The sequence below is a fragment of the Passer domesticus genome, chromosome 4, assembly GCF_036417665.1.
Source record: "Passer domesticus isolate bPasDom1 chromosome 4, bPasDom1.hap1, whole genome shotgun sequence".
NCBI lineage: Eukaryota > Metazoa > Chordata > Aves > Passeriformes > Passeridae > Passer > Passer domesticus.
In genome coordinates, this window is record NC_087477.1 from 80047335 (window position 1) to 80057157 (window position 9823).

Genomic DNA, 9823 nt, shown 5'->3' on the forward strand with positions numbered 1-9823 from the left:
CAAGAATTAGCCCAGTGAAGTCTGGAATTGATGTCCTTCTGTACAACAAATGCTGATTACAGTCTCTCCTCTCTAGAAGTAATTGATTTATATTTTTCTAAATGATCATTAGTGAAATATTATTGAACTCATTAAAAAAATACCATAGACAAATTATATTCTGCTAATGAAGACAGAGATTCAGACCTTTCTGTTTTGTATCTCACAGCCCCACTGGAATCTGTCAGACATTTGATGTAATACCACATGAAATTGTATTTACACACCAGCAGGTACATTTATGCCATGTAATCTGAAAAAGAGGGAAAATAGAAAAATTTATTAAACAGGTGTTCAGCAGGAGGAGTGAGACCTCTAACAGCGCTAAGAACCTGGGTCACACTGGATCTTAAAACTACTCAAGGTTTTCAAGTGCTAATGAAATTTCCCTGCTAGAATTCATTATTTTCAACTGGCAGGGACCAGGGAAATTTTCAGAAAAGTTTCTTCCTTGTGTTGTTTACAGCTACTTTTAGATCTTTCACATGGTTTTCAAATTTCAGAAAGAAGGTGGAGGGTAAACAAATATTTTTAAACTAGGTGTGATTTTTTTTTCCTTTTCTCTTTAGTCAGCTTTGTTAAATATATTCACTACATAATCTTGAAAGAAAAAAGGGGAAAAAATTATTAATTCTGCTGAAATATACCAATCTTAGAGGGGTTTGAAAACACCCAGCAGAGCAAGAACATAAAAAAGAATTTTATAGCGTTTGTGAAATGATAAAACCTAAATTCGCAAATTTGTTTTTAGGCTTGCAACCCAGTGGAAGAGGATTTTTTTTTTTCCAAAGTTTCTTTAAAGTAATTCTTGTCACGATCAGTGTCTTGACTTGTGCCATCTTTGAACTCATGCAATGTAAGGAATGGCATCTTAAGATCTCAGCTCCTGTTTTACCAGTCATGCTGCGCACATTGCTTTGATCTCAACCAAATTTAGCTGAACTTTCCAGCAAAACCAGGACAGAACTCATCCAATTGCATGAAAATTTTAGTCTTCTCAACCTAATTAAGGAAGAGGCAGAGAAAAGCAACCTCTTAAAGAAATATTTGGATAAATAACGGCACCAAGTATTCAGTAGAAATTATTGGGCTGTCGCCAGTCCTTTTCTCAGTAAAACCTTCTCTACAGTTAAATCAATTAAATATTTTGGGGGTTTTTTATATTGATGGAAGTGTTTTGTCACTAGGTAATTTCTTTTATGGCATCTTGTTCTTATCTACAGAGTACCCACCTATCTTTATTTCTGCAATTGGACTTTCCTCCAAAGTTCATTGCCTTTAAATTTTTCCCTTCTATGAGTGCAAATGTACTTCAGAAATGCTCCTTACCTCTTCCAGCTCTCCTTCTCTATATGAAAGACGCTTATTTTCCTGTTTTGGGCCTGTTTGGGGATTACTTTCTTGCCTCCTGGGTCTCCTTTCAAAACCTTGTCAGCAAAGATGCAGGATGAGGAGAACTCAGCTTCACTTTCTTTCCATTAAAAAAAAACCAAACCCCACAACAACAACAACAACAACAAAAAAAATTAAAAAAATTAAAAAAAAAAACCAAAACAAAAAAAACCCACAAAAACCAAAGAAGCAAAACTCCCTGCATTTACTCCTAATCAGAAGTAATTTTCAATACATTACTGGAAAATCACACAACCTGACTCCATCTTTCTCAGGACAGCCCACTGCAGGTTGGGTTAGCCCAAACAATGCAAATCTGCTCATGAAAAACTTTTGTCACCATCACTGGGTTTAATTCCATAAGGCCTACACATTCCTCACCCATGGGAACTCCCATCTCACTTTCAGACCATGATCTCAAAAGGATTTCATGACATTGGGAGATTTGTTGTCAGTATTCCCACTCCACTGTAAATTTTGGCTTTGGAGGGCAATGTGGAACCTTGACAGTGATCCTTTTCTCCCTTCAATTGTCAGAAATGAGTTTAATTTGGTGGAATTGCATTAGTGGGAAACCAGATAATGGCCCTAACTCAATAAAGCTCATTATTTGTTTACTTTTCATCTGGCAGTCCCATTGAAGTTAGCCAGCCTTGAGTATATATTCCAGAATAGCAATGCTTTTTTGAGTGAGGATTGGAATACAAAGGTGTTCAGCCTGAATACTTCCCCTCTAATCTAATACAGAAGCATATGTTTATAATTTAGGAGCCTGTGATACAGGACAGAGAGAGAAACACTTGGCATGAATAACTTCACTAATATGCCTGTTATAGAGGGCTTTTTTAAAAACAGAGAATCATCTAAAATGGCCAAATTCCCAGGCACTGTCAAAGGGGGAGCAATGAAAAAGCAGAGTCCAAGTTAAGAGCATGATGTACAATTTGTAGATATTTGCACTGCATTTAGACTGTTGATCACACACACATACAGATCTCCCCTGTAGCAGGATTTAAATGGTTTATTCAGAAGCTGCCCCTTGATCCCCCTCTCCCCTGCTCTCATGTGCAAACGAGTCTCAGACCCCACAGCAACTCCTGCATTTGGCTTTGATCTTTCTCATCAGTTGTCAACCTGCAGATGCCCTGGTCTCTGTAGATTCTGAGTAAAAATAGCAGTCTGAAGAAAATCTCAGTCTTCAGCTGTTATTCCTGAGCAGTTTTAAATTCCTCTAACTTTATGCCTAAATTAAGGGACAATTATGACCAAACAAAGAACCCCACAGACAGGAGCTTCCAACCCCAGGCTGGTTGGTCTGTCTTGAAAAAAAAAGACTCATGGTAGTTTCATAAAATCTTCAATTCACATGAAGAACTTAATTTTAAACCTTCTCAGCTAAACACAGCTGACTGGCTTATCTCTATAACTACTAAGACTGTAATAAATTGATAGTAATTTACGTGGGTGTCCAAATAATGGGGTGTAATGAAGAGATTAGAACAATGTAAAAACTGCTACATCCTATTTTGACTGAATACAGTCTCAAGACAGATTACCAAATTAAAAGAAAAATATTTTGATTGCATTCTATGCGATCAAGGTTTTGTCTGCTTTGGAAATGGCAAGCAGTTAAACTGTATCACTGAAAAGATAATTTGTGAAGGAGCTCTGAAATAATATGCACAAAAAAACCCCAAAAGCCTTCAAAGAAGATGAAATATTTTTCAGGTCTGTCTTTGAAGCAGAGAAAACAAGAATATATTTATACAGCTGATAGAAAAACAAAAAGGCATGATGGTTTAGAAGTTAAAATCACGGGGTTTGTTTTTTTTTTTTTTTAATAGCAAGTGTTTAAAAGCACAACTGAGTCTTTACCATAGTAGAGGATTTAATTTTCTTTAGGATAAGTAGAGGATGGATTGGGCTTGGCCTTACAACTTTTAAGGCAGGTTAAAACCTCAACAGGCTTGCTTTATGACTTTCAGGCCTTATGCCCTGTGTCTTAATTCCCTGTTTCTAAAATAGGGGAAATGGGGTTATTTCTGTCTCCCAGGATTTCTGGGAGGATCAATAACTGAAAGATGCAAAACATTCAGATATGGAGGTGATGTGAACTGTACATCCCCGAGATGGATGGCTGCTGAATGGAAGCCAAACCCTCCGTTTTCAGAATCTCAGAGAGATTTATTATTCTGGTCCTTACACAGGGGAGAGCTGCATAAAGTAAATGTGACCTTGAGATTCTGTGTCTCCTGTTTTGATTGCCTCAGCGCCCAGTAAAAAAAAATCTGTAGATTGACCCAAACCTGCTCAATTTTCTGCTTCATTTTGGGGTCCCAATAAGTGACCAGACTCCTGCACTGGCCAATACCCTCTTGCACTGCCGGTTAAAAGGGAAGGAAAAGTATCATCCTCTTAATAGAGTCTTGTACCTTGCCCTGATGTGATGGCTGAGACTGGAACTCCAAGTGCAATTTGGTGATATTCCAGGTCTATAAAAGACTGACAATCCCACCCAGGAGAGAACTGTGTCACTTACACATGAAAGTGTCACTCTTCATATGTCAGTGACTGTCTCATGCCTTTGCCTCTCAGTTCCTTAAGAGATACAAAAAACACATTTCAAGAGAAATTTTCTCTTTTCTTCCATCCCACCTACCTGATCCATCAAGATATTGCAGCAAAGACCCCTGCAAATGCAGACAAATGGAACAAACTTGTGACAAAATGGAGATGGATATGGTCCTCCTTGTTTTAGCTTTTTCATTGCATTTCAAAATGTTAAAGCAAGTCTACCAATACAACCTACCAAATTCAAAACATGTCTGATACAAGATAAAATCAACAAAAAAATCTCTTTACAGTTGGAGAACTATTGTAGCTGAGTAAGGATTCAGAAAGCAGAATTCAGATCAGTGTTTCCTAAACAGACAAAGTGGAGGGGAGGATGCAAAAATCCACACTTGGAAATCGAGAAATATGGCAAGAAGGAGCAAGCAAGAACAAATCAGAGAGGGCAAGGTGCTAGAAGTCCAGGTTTTATACTCCTCATTTTAACATGAAGAGGGATTAGGAAGTGTTATTACTTCCCTTCTGTTCATTCACAGAACACAGCTAAAATAAGAAAGAGGATTATTTTTTAGCACTGAATGAACAGAAGCTATGGAAACTGAGAAGTAGGGTACAGCATTTATTTTGGTCCTAATTAAACACTTTCCAATTCCACACTGAGGGCAAAGTTCATCTGGTTTGACAGAAATACTGCCAGACAAAAGAGAAAAGGAAGGAGTCTAAAAGGCTGAAATCTCAGCTAATACAGCAGGAATAGTTATGAGATTCATGTTCTTCATACAACAGCAAAGGTATTCAGTGTTTGTTGATTCACTTGACCAAGAATTATGTTACACTCAAAACAAATAAGATATCAGGGAAAGCAGCACATTATTTCCTGCTATTCATGCATAAGCAGTCCAAGAGTTCTCACAAAGCCTTAATATAAGATAATTTAAGTACTAAAATAATAAAAAAATATTTTAATGTTTGGATTAGCCAGTTTAACCACTATACCATGTTTTAAAAGTAAAAACATAAATTGCACTAAAGAATTATCAAGGTCACAACAATCAGACAACGGGCTACTGTGTGCACTGTATTTTCTAATTATATAAGTTTATGTTAATTCTCTTCTGTTTCTTTCCACAGAGAGGGGAGTGCTCAATCTCCTCCTGAATTCTTCAGTGCTTATTACTATAGTAACCAAATGCTTCAAAAACATTAATTAATTTTCAAAATATCTCTCTGGAAAATTAAATCCATCTGGATATGGTCCTGGACAAATGTTTTAAGGGGGCCCTTGTTGAGCAGGTGGTTGGACCAGATGATCTCCAGAGGTCTCTTCCAACCTCAGCCATTCTGAGATTTTGTGAAAAATAACATTGTCCTCATTTTATTGAAGGGGAACAGAGGTAGAGGCTGATTAAGACTGCCTTTTTTTTTTTTTTTTTGCATCTCCCTTTCAAAACACATTTGTATAATATTTTAGGCATAGTTGCCTTTGTCTTTTCAAAGAAAAGCTCTTTCCATCTTTAATTTAGAATTTTTTGCAGATGAGATATAGAGTTTTCCTTGAGTATCAAACAACTGACAGTCTCAGCACTGAAGCAGCACTTTAGGATCAATCAGTCCCAGATCTTTTATTTTTCTCTCCTGCTTTCTCATTATCACGATCATCTTTATTTGTTGATCTCCAAACCACAAGCTATAATCCTATCAAGCTGCTTTCACCAGATAGTTTCGCTAAATTAGCATGCCTACATTTGTATTTAGTGTAGAGGGAAAAGGCAGACACTTCTGTGGCTGTCCTTTCTTCTCCAAAACCTCTCCCAAAAATTTTAGCTCAGGGAAGTCAAAAGAATATAAAGCTTCAGCTCAAAACCAGACTGCATCTTGAAAATTTACAAAAAATTGAACAGAAATATTTACAACAAGGAGAGTCAGGAAACAACATAATTGAGTCTGATGCAGAGAGAAGAAGTTTAATTCACCAGGCATTTAAATCATAGCTGTCTTTTCCCCAGTTAGGTTTAGATGACTCTAAATTAGGATGGGATTTTGTACCAGCTGAGCTTTGAAGGTAAAGAGAGGCTTTGGGGTATGAGTTTCTGCCTAAAGCTTGGATTCTCTACTTGGAATTTTAGGGCCTTTAGGAACTTTATCTTGCCTGACATCACAGCTGAAATAAACCCAGCTGGTATGACACCAACAAATTCAGGGACTTCAGCAGATTCTTCCTGGGAAAGGTCTCTAGCCAAGGGTGGGAATCACAAACCCAGCAGCAAACTCCGTGCAAAGCAAGCTCCAGTGCTGGGCTGGCTTCTTCCAGCTAGGAAGAACTTTGCAGGTAGCTGGGTCTCAGTGCCATGCAACTGCAGTCACTTGGCAGGCAGCAAACCAGAGCAAATTAGCGCCACTGAGTCCAAATCATAAAAAAACCCCTCAGAAACTTCAGAGATTAGCCATCACAAACTTCTAATTTTGTTATATATAGCAACAACAATAGCCAGATAATCATGTACTTGGGAGCCTAGCAGCCACACTAGTGGGTTTTTTAAAAATTATGCTGCTGCCAGACTGAAAATACAAAAGTAACAGGGAGGAAAAGTTGATTTTTTTTCCTACTTAAATTTTATTTTTCTTTCTTGAACTTTCCATAAACTTCCTGGTGATTATCCAACACTACTCATTGGTTACAACCATGTCAGCTTCCAGCAGGTCTGCCAACTTTCCTGGGAGCTGAAGGGCAATTCCACCTACTTGAACACTTCTGTTCACGTGCTGCTCTCAGCTAAGGCAGGCAGGCAATGTCTGCAAACAACCTGGTAGAATTCAGCAACTGAAGCAGAAACAGCTGAGAAGATCCTCAACATTGTCTCAAAGTGCAGTTTTTAGTAATAGTGCCAGCAGATTAATCAAATTTGAGGGGAATTTCAGAAGGAGGACCAAGTGAAGTAGATATGGTTGCAGTAGGAGGAGAGAAAGTAAAATCCTGGGTTTGGGTTGTTTTACCCCAGACTGTATGGAATATGTGCTTTTCTCTGGAAGGAGAGTCTCTATGGTACCTTTATTTCCTGCATTGTCACAGATGTACAAAAACATGTAGAGGGGCAGGAAAAAGAACTTGTACCTTGTAGAAAAATTAGCATTAAAGGAGGTAAATATTTGATTCCTTTGCAGAGTGGTACATGCACTGTTGGCTGACTTTTCTTTCTCCCATGTTCTCATTCCTTTTTCATTGAGGCCACCCCATGTCTGTCTCACACTCCCCAGGAAATGCTGCTCAGTTCATGTTGTTTCCTTTTCCTTGAAGTTATTCCTCTGCCAAAAATGCCATTTTTGCACCTTTAGCCTTTGCTTTTTACCATGACCAGCCCTTCTCTATTCACACTCTGCCCATCTTTCTTTTTTAGGTGAAAATTCCTCAGTGCAGGTTTTGTGGGTGTCTCTGGGTTTGCACAATATTTAGCACCAGTTACCATGCTTTTAATGGCAATTATAACATAACAAAATACACAAGCCATAAAAGGGGTGTGTCTGTCAAGTTTGAAAGTAAGAACAGTCCTAGAAGAAAAGTCTTCAGGCTTGTTCAATCTTGAAAAGAAATTCAGCACGGAATTTTATACATTAATTAGGACAGAAATAAATATTTGAAATAGGATTCTCCTTTTTTTTTTTTTCCAGACTGGCCATGATGACAAAAAAAATTATTCTTCTTTTACTGTGCAAAATTAGAGTTAAGTCCAAGCTAAGCCTGTTTACTTTCTTGAAATCCCATAGAAATATGTCATACTGCAAAGGCCTGAGGCTCAAAACTTCTTTAAAAAGACAAAAAAATCTCAGAAATCAGAAAGTGAGTGTAGTTTCCACAGATTAAAAGTTTTAATGCATCAGATGAATAAAGAGAATGTGTTTGCACCATCTTGATGTCATATATGTGTTCTATGATTGCATTCTAGAAAACCCTTTGAAGACAGGCTAATTTTATTATTACCATTTTATAAGGAGGATTGAGATACAGAAAGAAGGATCTGACATCTTTCTCAAAATCTGCAGTAAGGTCAAAAATTGACACATTCCTACTGTTCCAAACACCATATTCTGCTACCAGTACAAACTGCTAGACAAGAACCTTTTTCAGAAAGTATTAATTGGTTATGCACTAGTGTGGATGTTGCTTTTCATGTGCTACAGATGCTTGGGTACTGTACACACCAGGTTTCATGTCTTTCATAAAACAGATGACCAGGTGTAGAGAACTTCATAAGAATATTTAATATCTCAGCCATTATGAGATTTTTCTTTTTCGTGCAGGTTTTCATAGAGTGAAGCTAAGGATAAAAAGAGATTTAATTTTCTTTCTCTTCTAATGTGCCATTATAATTTATTTAATTGTGCAAACATATATGCTGAAATATATATGAATGTGAAAAAGAATTCTGTGGCATCATAGAATATTAATGTACCCTGCAGCTTTCTTATTACTTAGCTCTGAATTGTACCTGGAGAGGCACTGAGATTACTGATGCAGAAAGCAGCATTTTCTCAAGGTAGGTCTATTGTTTTATAGTCCAGCAGTATGCCTGCCACTGTCACCAGGTGCAGGGCATTCCTGCCATCTGCAACAGCATTTTGTCCTTATATAAAATCTGTTCAGAGCTCTGGTACAAATAACAAAATATTACTCCCATTTAGGGTTTTGTGTGGCGGCCACAGAGCCAAGCTCGAGGGTGATATCTTGGGTTTTAAGTTTTTCTGTTCTGTTTTGGTGTGCAGCTTTAGCTTTATAATAAGTGTCACTAGGATCTTTTCACAGGGTGGTGAAGACAAAGCAATCCTGTTCCAGCTGGAGACTCAAGGACAAGCTCTTCAAACTTCAGGCCCAAAGAACAAGCAACGTGAGAAGAGGAGGGCAGGCAAACAAGGAGGATGTAACTCCATAATTTGAAGCTATTAATTGGACAATTAACTCCTATATGCCAATGGACTAAAAGTTACAAAATGTAAGATCTGGTGACCAAGCTCTCTTTTGCTTCCACCTTGGAGCCATCTGGGCAGAGCCACAACTGTGGCTGTGGTACTGCCAGGGTGTGGCCTTTGAAGGCACTGCAATAAATATCAATAAATATCCTCTTTATTCCTCTTAAATCTCTCTAGCCTCTGTTCCAGCTCCTTAAGGCATCAAAGGGACAGAGAGGAGGGGAAGGTGAGAGAGGGGGCAGGAAGGGGAGGGAGAACCCACTGGTGTCACGAGAGAAACACCCAGTGGGCTGTGTTCATCTTTCAAGACTTCACTTTGCTTGTTCTACTTCTACTTTATGCCATTCCCACACAGAAAAATGATATTCACTGTGAACATAATGAATGCATGTCGAGAGCTAAGTATAAGTAAACATATAAGGAATTTTTTTTTTCTCTAAAGATACAGCAAAAATCACACAAACAGTGCCATAACTGGGAAAACAAGTGCTATAAGAGGAAATTCTAAAATACAGTTAATCCAAATGTTGCTATTTTTTGCAAAAATATTGGGCGTACAGCACATAAAGAGAGTCCCTCAAATAACTTCAATGCTTTTCTGACAGAATATTCTAAAGGGGAGTGACAAATAAACCACCTTTAAAATAGTATTTATCTGGGACAACTGATAATAAGTAGCAGAAAATACAATCTTCCTGTTACTAAATTATATTACTGTAGCCTAAATTCTTCCCAGAGATGTGACTGCTGAAGATACAATGGTTTGTTTTAAAATATCTAATCTGTGCGTATAGTTTTTAATTATTTTGTAAGAAATTACAGATGTATGCTGATTCTTCTGTTCAATAGCCTGTGATAT

The 9823-nt window shown here is 37.7% G+C and overlaps 1 long non-coding RNA gene across 2 annotated transcripts; it reads left to right on the forward strand.

The window, feature by feature from the left end:
• Positions 1–5494: 5494 nt before the first annotated feature.
• Positions 5495–9132, forward strand: LOC135300137 (uncharacterized). 2 transcript variants are annotated; one of them, XR_010362021.1, is made up of 3 exons: positions 5495–6331; positions 8458–8534; positions 8788–9132. It is a non-coding gene; the product is annotated as an uncharacterized LOC135300137 (long non-coding RNA). The 2 variants fall into 2 exon arrangements; XR_010362022.1 differs by having other exon boundaries at positions 8801–9132.
• Positions 9133–9823: the final 691 nt, after the last annotated feature.